General features: G+C 36.8%; 1 long non-coding RNA gene across 2 annotated transcripts in view; it reads left to right on the top strand.

Moving 5' to 3' along the window:
- The first annotated feature begins 251 nt into the window (after positions 1–251).
- LOC128315609 (uncharacterized) overlaps positions 252–11520 on the top strand; it is a 131722-nt gene continuing 120453 nt past the window's right edge. For both annotated transcript variants that reach the window (XR_008298551.1, XR_008298550.1), the window contains exon 1: positions 252–440. This is a non-coding gene — a long non-coding RNA (uncharacterized LOC128315609). The remainder of the gene's footprint in view (positions 441–11520) is intronic.

The following is an 11520-nucleotide window of genomic DNA, read 5'->3' as shown; positions in this document are numbered from 1 at the left end:
GTTCGTGAAACAGTTACAAAGAAGCCATTAAAACACATGGTTTAACATTATACCGTTATTTAATACATTTTAGACTTTGATCCGTTTGTTGCTTTTGTGTTCTTCCTTATGTCACAAACTTCAGTTTTGTTTTCCAATATTTGTTTTTACCATTCAGATAAGAAGCCTATCTCCTTAAGCTCCCATGCTTTCTAAATTGTGATGATCCCCAAGGCCATTGCATTTCTCACTGCATTCCACGTTATGCTTATATTTCTTTTCTTCCAGAACTATGTGGTAAGCCAGAAGCCACATACCATGGTGTGCTGGTAAATCCACCCTGAGGGGGAAAAAACCCTGATTTGAAGTGCTTGCTGATGCCTTTAAGCTACCAAGCTAACATCACACTCCACACTGAGCAGGAGTTGGGAAGAGGTATGAACAGTCGTCTCTCCAGAACGGTAGGAACTGATTCTGGCACACCCTTGGCCCCTGTCAGCATTAGTGGCAAGTGTTTCTATCTTTCATCTTTAAGAAAAGATAATTCCACAGTTTCCTACTTTTGCTCAGAACATATCTATTCTGACATCTCTGTCAAAAAAATAGAGTCTGTTTTTTTTTTAACCTCTCTCCATTCAGCAGTCTGCCATTTAGACCCTCAGCGTGGTGTGGAGACACCTGGCATTACACAGAGCTGTAAAAGGTATCAAATGTTCTCTGCTCTGGAAGAGCCAAATTCACATAATGCACTTTGAATTGTATAAAACTTTTTAAATGTTTGTTTATCTTTTGAGAGAGAGAGACAAAACATGAGTGGGGGAGAGGCAGAAAAAGAGGGAGACAGAATCCAAAGCAGGCTTCAGGCTCTGAGCTGTTACAACAGCACGGAGCCCAACATGGGGCTCTAACTCAGGGACCCTGAGATCATGACCCGAGCAGAAATCAGGTACTTAAGTGACTGAGCCACCCAGAGACCCCTCAACTTTGAAATTTAAATTTGTCGATTACCTGGGTAACTTTCTCAGTGAGAACTTTAAAGATGAATAGTTTGCCTTGCTACTCAAAGTGCAGTTCTTGGACTTTGACTTACACATCCCCTGGGAGCTTGTTAAATATACAGAATCTCAGGCCTCACCTCCCAACTTCATCAAAATCTGCATTTTAACAAGATCTCCAGGTGATTCTTGTGGGCATAAGGCTTCCAAGTGCTTGGTTTAGGGTAATTTGAACCCTAGTGATCTCAGCTTACCACCTTATATTGGTAAATGGTTACTACAAAAATTCAACTGTCCTAAGATGTGTTATGTTTCGGAGTATTAACCAAAATATTCCATCCACCCGGTTACTTAGTTTATCCTTAATGTTATTTTTACCTAGTTAGTTGAAGTTAAGTCTCTTTCAAATGCTGGAAGGAGCATTTCTGTGTATTCTGTGTTTCTGTGTATTTTCATAATCCATTTTCTTTAAAACATAGAATTTCTGTTCTTTTTTTTTTTTTTTGGAGCATCAGATTCATCACTTCAGTTTCCATTAGGTTTTTGTCTCCCTGAAAATATTTAAGTATAAATTCTCTGCTTTGTTGAATGATTACTCAGAGTTGTTACATAATTTTTCTTCCCTTTTGATTTGAAGATTCATTTCTATGTGTTACTAAATAAGTAAAGTGTTAAAATGCTGTGCCTTTGAATTCTGTGAATCATTCCCAGCCCCTTGGCTATAAAGGCTAACGTAATTTACTATCATATAGTTCAAGAGTTTGACAGAGAAATGGACATATTTTGGAAGAAGAATACATATATCGTTAACATATTTATAGGAGTTTAAATAAGTCTCTCTAAAACAACTTATCCCACTCTGGCTACACTTTAGACTCATCCAAAAAGCTTTTAAGAAACCTAGGACTGAGGCACCTGGATGGCTCAGTCGGTAGAATATCCAACTCTTGACTCTCATGATTTCAGCTCATTGTCATGATCTCATGGTTCCTGGGGTCGAGCCCCACATCAGGCTCTGGGCTGGCAGCACAGAGCCTGCTTGGGATCCTGTTTCTCTCCCTCTCTCTCTGCCCCTCCCCTGATTGCACTTGCTCTCTCTTTCTCAAATAAATTAATAAACATTAAAAAAAAAAACAAGAAAAAAAGGAAACCTTGGAAAGGGTTTCCTTTCCAAAGACTCTGGCTTAATTTGATCCAGTGTGGTTTTTATGTGTCAGTATTTTTAAAAACTCTCCAAGTGGTGTAAACCAGGGAGAGTCTGGTTTAATCTGTTAGAGTCACTGCTCTACAGAGTGCCAAAGCCAAGAATAAACAGGCCTTGGCCAGGCACCCTGCTGACAGCATTCTCTTTCCTTAAGGGGTCTACTTAGTCCGTGTACTAATGTGGTGATTAAATTTGTCAGCTAGGTCCATCAAGTTTAATTACGTATCTTTAAGAATTACTGGAATTTTTTTTTTAACTTAGCTTTGTGAATACAGCAAAAACATTGAATGATGATCAGGAGGTTACACTATCATATAAAGTTTAATAAAAATAGCCAATTTAAAGTGAAATCTGCATGCATCAAACTAAAAAGAATATAAAGATGAATATATATGGCAATTTCCTCAAACCTGTTCTCCAAGTAAAAGCAGAATAAATACATAATTTCAGGTGAGCCTGAAGGTATAAACACAAACTAGCCTAATACAATTACCTGCAGTGATTTGAAGTTTTGTTTTTTTCTTCGTTTCATGTCAGTTTTGCATTATAGTTCATAAATATATTTCATCATATATGGTCAATATTATATATGATGAAACGTATATCAATATATTGATCTATTTGATGAACTATGTATATTCTAGTTATTACATATAATTCAAAATATAGATATTTTAATATTAATATGTTTAAAATTTCATAAGAAAACTTCCATTAGAAAACTTTTTGTCATCACCTTCTTCAAGTCAGAGGGATAATAGATTAAACTGTTTGGCTCAATATATATCATTATATGTTGGGTAAAGTACAAACATTTAGAGAGAGTGCATGAGTCAGTTTGGACTGTTATAACAAAGTACCACAGACTGTGATTTAAATAACAGAAATCTACATTCTCACAGTTCTGGAAGCTGAAAGTCTGAGATCAAGGTGGCAGCTTGGTAGTTTTCTGGTGAGAGTTTCCCCCTTGGGTTGCAGAAGGCTACTGCCTTCTCTCTGTGTGCTCACATGGTATTTCCGTGGTGAGTGTGTGCAGGAGAGAATGAACTTTTCTGGTGTCTCTCTTAGAAGGTCACTAGTCCTATCAGATTAGGGTTCCACCCTTATGACCCTATTTAACTTTAATTAATTTTTAGAAGCTCCATCTCCAAATATGGTCACACTGTGGGTTAGGGCTTCCACATATGAACTTGAGTAGGACACATTCAGTCCATAGCAGAGTGGTTCTCAATTGATCATATATCCCTTTTTTCTCAGACAGCGTTTGTAATATTTTTTCTCAGACAACATTTGTAATATGCTAGAAATGTTGTTTTTGAATAGGGATTGATGTGTATGTATGAGAATTAGCAAGAAATTTATACTGAGCAGGAGGGAGAATGGGGAGCAGGGAGGGAGACAGAAACATTAACTATAAATGATACATATTACCTATGGGTTGACATAAACCCCTATACCCCTCACCCCCACACCCTTCCCAGTGACATGAAATAAATACTATGTCAGAAACACATGTTGAAGCACAGGATCTGTAATACCAAGAATGAGGTTTAGGAAGCTCCTGCAAAAAATTAACAAGAGTAAATCCACCTTGGGAAAGGATAAAGCAGCTGGGAATGATGATCTAGCTCCTGGCTACCACTTTTTAAGCTTGACTTACGTTCCTACAGAGGAGCTAAAACATTGAGCAGCTTTCACCTCAGCTTTCTATGAGAAACTCATTACTTAGCTTCTTGTCTAATGGAGTGTTTAGAAAATCTTCTGGAGTATCAATCATTCAACCACACCTGGAGAGTCAGGAGCTAAGAGAATAGTTTAAGACCTTCACCCCATCACCTTCCCTAAATAAACACTGGGGAGAGGAATAAGCACTTTCAATAAGGGACTGTCTTGCTTAAAGTTTCTTCCTAACTATTTTAGCTTTGAGGCAAAGTGCTTCTTACTTAAAAAAACAGGTGATTAATAACAATGGTAAATGAGGGGCGCCTGGGTGGCTCAGTTGGTTAAGCATTGGACTTCAGCTCAGGTCATGATCTCACAGTTCGTGGGTTCAAGCCCTGCATCAGGCTCCGCACTGATGGTGCAGAGCCTGCTTGGGATTCTCTCTCTGCCCTTTCTGCGTGCACTCTCTCTCTTTCTCTCTCTCTCAAAATAAATAAAATAATAATAATAGTAATAATAATAAATGATAATAATAATAAATGATTAATAAAGGATTTTAAAATTCAAAGGCAAGCCAAGTTCCACTTACGAGATTTATATGAGAATTAAGGGAATTCTTTGGAATGATATGCTAAGGTGCACTACTGGAAGCACTACTGAAGCTAGTTATTAGTTGAGTTAGTTAGAATGATGGTGTTGATTCAGGCTACTAATCTATAGTTTTCCCTTACCAGAGATTTGGTTCTTGCTGTATGTACATCTGTATGTTGCCTCAACCTCTGTCCCAGCTCCTTAAATACCAAGAGACACCGGTAAAAACTCACTTCTCTTGCCAATAAAATATTCCCAATTATTTCATGGTGACACACTTTATATAATGTCTTTATAGATGAAATCATTATAAACCAAACAAAATAGCCAAATTCACTATAATCTAACCAACTATGAGGAAATCTTGAGATTGCTGACCTCATACAAGCATAAAATTCCCATAACGTCATCTGATGTGGTATACTCAGATAATTTTTCTTACACATGTGTAGGGTCAAAAGAATTCAAAATTAATTTTTTTTTTCTCAAATTTTCCAGACAGATCATGAGTTTGGGAAGATGTGTCAGGTTTATCCTGACTTTAAGCAAGATCAGAGACTACCTTAGACTGAGAGGCAAAAACGGGGAGGAACTAAAACTTACCTCTTTTGGGCTTTAGTGGATCAAGCAGCTACTTTTCACTAATAAAAGTGTTTTCTTTCTCTACTAGATTTGTGGAGAGGATTTCTGGGTTGGAAGAAGATTTTGCTTTTAATCCTATCTCCCCAACGTTGGTTCCCCAGAAATCTAGTTGATCCATTAGTGACCAGTCGATGACACTGGTCACTTTCTTGTCAATAATAACTATTCTCAGGTTCTGTCTGAAATTGCTCAAAATGCAATCTTAAAAGTTACCACTTTCTCAACCGCATTTTATTGTTCTTGCCATATGTTTGATGGGAATTTGTTTTGCAAATGCCATCTATGAAATCCCATCTTCCCTACATTCCTCAGTTAGAAGGTGTTCTTAAACCTTGTTAATTTTAGGTAGAATTTTAGGTAGAAAACTTCTAAAGTTCTCTGATTTCAGTTTTAAGGGGTAAATGTTAATTGCTAATCTTGGATTGAATTTTAACTAAGATTGCTGACCTTTATTAATATTAACACTCATAGGATCAATTTAGCTTACTAACAAATGGAAGGAAGGAACAGGCATTCCAAATAAGAGTCATGGTCAATAGAATATGGAGTTATAGGAATCAAGGGTAACCTAAGCCACAGCCCTTTTTACCTCCAAAAAAGAAAGAAGAAAAGAAAAAAATAAAAAGGTGTCCTTCTAAAAGACTTGGAGTTATACTTTCCAGACAAAATATGCACAGAAAAAAAAAAATGTCTGTTAAAATAGATTCTAAAACTATTACTGCTGAGACTCAGTCATAGAAAATACATCATAGAGCATCTGTTAGAGCCAAAGAGGGATTGGGATAGTTAACTTGAATGAAAGGAGCCCTCTATAGCACGTGAAACAGCATTTTGAAGGTCATTTGCACATAAATGAAGAGCTTGCTTCTCCACTACTGCCTGTTAAACTTTTGAAACATGCAGCAGGAGAGGAATGGGAGTCTGATTCTGCCCTTGGATGGTCTGTTAGAGTCTGCAGTCCATTTTATTCTCCGTGTGGTGTTCAGTAAAGTCAGGTCAAGTAAAAAGATTTTCTCTAGCTCTGTGATTACTACTATGAAATCATCAGCTTGGAGAAAACAAGTAGCTGTCTGTGTGAAATACCTTGGCCAAGCACAAAACAAATCTTTGTCAAAACCCTAAAAAGCAATAATCAGACCTTTTCTAAGTCTAGCTTTAATAAGCATGATAATTCATTTAAATTCAATTTAATGGGCATTTTATTAAGCATGTACTCTATGTTCTTGCCAAGCGCGCTGAAAACTATAAAGAAAATGTAAGATACAGTTCCTGTCCTTAAAAGAGTGCAGTATTCACACAGAATTGGAATGAACCAAGCAGAAGTCTAGAAATAATTTTCCAACCTTTCTTGGTGTACAAAGTAGTGATTTACATTATCTCCTCCGGGTGGGACCCTCTTTAAATGGATTAAATTTGCATAATGGCCTTTTCTTTTGTTTCTTCTGTTGTCCCAAGTAATTGCTTGCTTATAGCATTATATGGCTCTTTGATGAGTACCTCCCTCTTTCATGAAAAACATAGGTGATCTGGTTTCTTCCAAAGAATAATGCTGACATTCATATCTGCAAGTTGAGGATGGTGTCACAGCCCTAGGATACATGACAGAAGAAAAATTTAAGACAAAAGCAAGAAGTGTCCACTTGTATGTCTTTTGTTCTGCTTATTAAGGAAAAAGGAGGCTATGGAGATGGACATAAACCCAGCAAGTCTCGGAGACTACTGTATAAATATTTTAACATTGAATGGGGCTTTCATTTAGCCATGGTACTTTTCCTTTTTAAGTCAGGCTTGCCTCTGGTGGATACCAAGTAGTCAAAAAAAAAAAAAATCCTGATTCTTTGAGCCAATCAAACTATGTCTTTACTAAGTTATTAAGAGATCTAAGGAACCATAGCTATGATGGGTGGGAAGGAGATAAATGGGTCATTTATTTAGAGCTTTCATTAAAGATGTGCTAAATTTAGAGTAATGGTAAATCTAAAAGAAAAGGAGCAGATCAGTTAATAATCCAAGGAAAAAATACTAGATCAGTTAAATATGCAAGAATAGCGTTATTCAAGACTATTGCAACAGAGGAGAGAAACTGAACCGAACGCAATTCCTCTGAAACAGAAGATGGGAATATTTTAAACAAGGGTAAGGTTGGTGAATGTGATTAAGGCATCAGTGTTTACTAATTGGTGCTTATGGAGGTTAGATTTCCCCTACCACCACCACAGAGACAGGGAGAAAGGGGCCTTATCTCCTTCCATGATTACATTTCAAAGGGAGTCATCCCAGGTCCTTGAGAAAGACCATTCCAGGTTGTACATTTGCATCTCAAAGGATCAGAGAAAGAATTATAATTGCAAGTTTTCTAAAAATAAATGCTCTAAGAAAAGAGAGGTCAGGAAATATAGTCAGGGAGAATCCTGTCTAAAGTTCAGTCAAGCTGAGGGGAATGGTAATGTTGGTCACAAAGATAAAGATAAAGATAAATGTGACTAAGACATATATATGACTTAGACTTTACCTCTTTTTCTTTCCCTCCCTTCCTCTGTTGCTTTTTCTCTCCTTCCCTCACTATCCCCTTCTCTCCCTCTGTCTCACACATCAGACACATATTTCTCATTCCTTCCCTCTCTCTCTCTCCCTCCCTCCCTCCCTCTTCTTTCTTTTCAGTCCATGAAGCCACAATAATGTGCATTAACCTTTACTTTTAAGCCTGAGCTGACAGTGGATATTTAGAGCAAGTTATCATATTAATCATAGGTTTAGCAATAGTCAGTTAGAGTGTGATGGACTATAGCAATCCCCAGGTAAAGTGTGATGAAATGTATTCATCACAGCGATACAAAATATATTTGAACTTATCATTTATGAAGTGTGGTTTGTGTAAAATCACCATTACCTGTGTAGCTTTTAAATGCGGTAACCAATTTTGGTTATTTTATAATAGTAACGATTTTGAAATAGAATGTACAAAATAATTTTCATTTTGGTAGCATAATTGATGAAAGCTAATGTTATAAAAATAGGCCTATATTTTTAAATTTTATATAGAAAATTTGATACTTTCTCTGTTAGTGTTACTATAAGAGACTAAAGTATTTTTAAAGTATAAAAATGTGATTGAGATTCCAAACGAAGATTTAATATTATGGTGGTATTTCTATAAAGTATATTCCAAAGATATTCATTATATTAATTTTTTTGTTTGACTTGCTCATTCAAATCCAGGTACATTCTGAAACAATATTTTAGAATAGCTTCTGCTTCTACTGATCTTCATAATCAGAAAATGTGATAATCCATGATCAGCCAAGGTTGTTAACTCTGTTTTCTAGAGTTGGCAAAGATAAGCTGATTGCCTATGATTCTCTTTCGTTCTTTTAGGGCTAGTACTGGGTTACTTGTTGTCTATTAGTAATGTTTTAACCAGAAGGAATCGAAACAAAGAAATGCTATGGTCAAAACACTATTGTCAAAAGCTGAGAAAAACAAGAAAGAATAAATCAACAATTGCTGAAGGGAAAAATAAGGTCAAGATTATGGAGTAAGTAGAACTGCTGGTGTAATAAAGCCCATGTTAGCAGGCTGGAATTTGCTTCTGTAATGCATTAGCTGACAGCACTAGGCATTGGCCTGTCCTCTGGATCTCAACCAGTTCCTTCTTAAAATGGTCAGTGGTGTGTGCCAACATGAATAATGTAGTGCAGCTTCCTTTTTTTCAAAAATTAGATCAAAGAAGATTCTGATACTTTCACATCCTAATTTTGCCTTTCATTTGGATATTGGGGAGACAATATAATGTGGGGCATATGAGCACAGGCTTTAGAGACAGCCTGCCTGAATTTGAACTTTAACCCTCCTTCTACTCACTAACTTTATGACCTGGGCAAGTCACTTCACCTCAGTTTGCCAATCTCTCAAAATGGAGTTAAGAGTGTCCATAGGACAGTTTGTATGAAGACTAAATGAAAAAATAATGGTGTAACAAGATACCACGTTGGAAATCTCATCTTGGGCACCAAGAGAGAAAAGAGATGCTAAAGTGATTTTGTAAAATAGAACGTTCTGTAGAAATTTCAAAGTAGGGTTGGATGATGACATATCATAGAAGAGAGTCAGATTATCGGAGATTAGGATATATGTGAGCAGAATTTTCTTTAAGAGAACAGCTGCCATTCTTTATTCGCCTTTCACTACCATGCCAAGGTGTAAGAGTGTGGATGCTTCCACAGTTCTCCCAGTGAGGGGAGAGGGCTTCAATGATAACATTCACAGAATTTACTATATGTGCTATAATTTGGGGCATACAGTAGACTAGTGTCTTATTCCTGCCCTAGAAATCTGGTGAACTTGGGTGGCAGAGTGGAGTAAAATCAAACTCCTTGGCTTTGCCCTGCACTACTACATTACTGACACTTATTCTAGAAATAAATAGATGAATGTGGACTACATGTGTGTTGAGAGATATGTTCAAAGGGGATTCTTGGAGGACCATCAGGCCTCAACATGGTTGAGAAGCTGAATATGGACCATAGGATTTCTAGGAGCTAATAAGAGAGGATCTTATAGAGTCCATTTTCCTGGAAACCAGGGGTCTCTGAGAGAAGGGTCAGATGTGGGGCTTTGGTTGGCAAAGAGAAGAGGACATCATTTTATGAGACCTCTGTTCATGTAAGAATTTTCCTGCCCTCCTTACCCTTCTGTGCTATCTCCCTCCGCTATTAAATTGGGAAATTTGATTGTTATGTGGAAGAGAGAATTTTAAAATTTACTAAACTGGGAATGTGTTTATGACATAAACAGATGGCAGGGCTTTATATTGCCAGTGACAGAAGACTCATAGGGCTTACCCAAGTTTTCTTCCAGAGGAGAGGAAGAAATTTCCCAATTGAGTACATTTTATGGAGAGAGGGAATAAAAAAATAAAGTTGCATTTTGATTCTATCCCAGGAGTCAAGTTTGTTCAGTACACACAGTACAAATGTAAAGCATTTGGAACTGTGACTGGCCTATAAGAAGCATTCAGTAAATGTGAGGGCTTGTTTTTGTCAGTTTATTTTGTTTTATTTTAATTTAATGATTCTACTTTCAGATTTTTACCTGGATCCCTAACATTTACCATGTCTGGGAATTTGTTTCAACTTTTGCATGCAGGGCATAAAAGCTCCTTTGACAATTTCAGGTGTTGTCCCTAATTTTAAAGGTCTTTATATTTGGTATCCTGCCTTCTTTGTCTTGTCTTTTTGGGTTTTATAGGTTTCTTGGCCATTGATTATTTATCTGAAGTTTTGAAATCTCACTCTGCCTGATTCTTTTGTATCATCATGGTTTCTGTCTGCCAAACTAGTTTCTGATTCATGGTTGACTCTAATATCAAGTGTTAAGATATTTTTGGACTTTTTCATGATTTACTCTCATCTTTCAACTCCTACATGTGTTGGGGTTCTGGCCCCTGGACTAGATCACACTGGGTCACAGCTACTCCTGACTGCAGTGTGAGCGCTTTAATCTTACAGGAGTGTGGAATTCATCCTCCCTTCATAACCTTTTTAGTTATTTAATAAAATTATATCTTTTGAGGCCCTTTTCCTGTTCTAGTAACTCAGTTTTGGCATAGGTGAATAAGAAAGTATTGCTTATATATTTTTTCTATATGTGAACATCTATATTGTTCTACATTGTGGCTATGCTTATTTTTCCACATATATACCCCCAAAACCTAGAAGTAGAGAAAAATTCCTTGTGTTAATAGAAATTCAGCTATAACTTACTTTTCTTTTTCCGTCTTGGAGAATTTAATGTGCCAACAGGGAGGGAGAAGGGCATAAGATTTGGAGGCACAAAGCATATAAATTGTAGTCTTGACTTTCAATGGAAACATGGAGCATAATAAAACTCTTCTTCCATCAGAAAGAAGAGAAGATGGATGTTCTTTCCCCTTGTGTGAATTGCTATACAGTGATTGCACTGGAAACAGAATTTAGAGCACACACACTGATAATCAAAGTGTACGTGTCTCTTGCTCAAAGAAGCTGCTGTAATAAAAAGAAATGGGGGAAAGCACAGAACTAAGGATATGATAGAGGATGATGTAATTATTGCTGACTTGAGTCCTACATATTTATAATGTGACTGGTAGTGATCCCTTTGGGTCAGTTGGTTCCTGAGCCTGTTTATTTTATTCATGCCAACAGGAGCACTGCTGACAAACTACATGTGGGTCATCAAATATTTACTCATTATTGAATTGATATAACACCTCTTCTCTTAAGAGCTTACTGTGCTCCACATGAAACTTTTAAATTGTACAACTAACTTGCAGATAAATACTTATGTATGGAAACTGCAAAGCACAATATAGAGCCTGGGGGAAAAGAGATGAACAGTGGAAAGACAGGGCTAGTACTTGAGTATCTGTGACCTTGGCCCAGCTGTGTTCTAAAAGAAATAATAAAA

This window comes from Acinonyx jubatus, chromosome B2 (assembly GCF_027475565.1).
Source record: "Acinonyx jubatus isolate Ajub_Pintada_27869175 chromosome B2, VMU_Ajub_asm_v1.0, whole genome shotgun sequence".
In the NCBI taxonomy this organism is placed as follows: domain Eukaryota; kingdom Metazoa; phylum Chordata; class Mammalia; order Carnivora; family Felidae; genus Acinonyx; species Acinonyx jubatus.
Note: the sequence above shows the minus strand (reverse complement) of the source record. Positions and strands in the feature narration are given on the sequence as shown.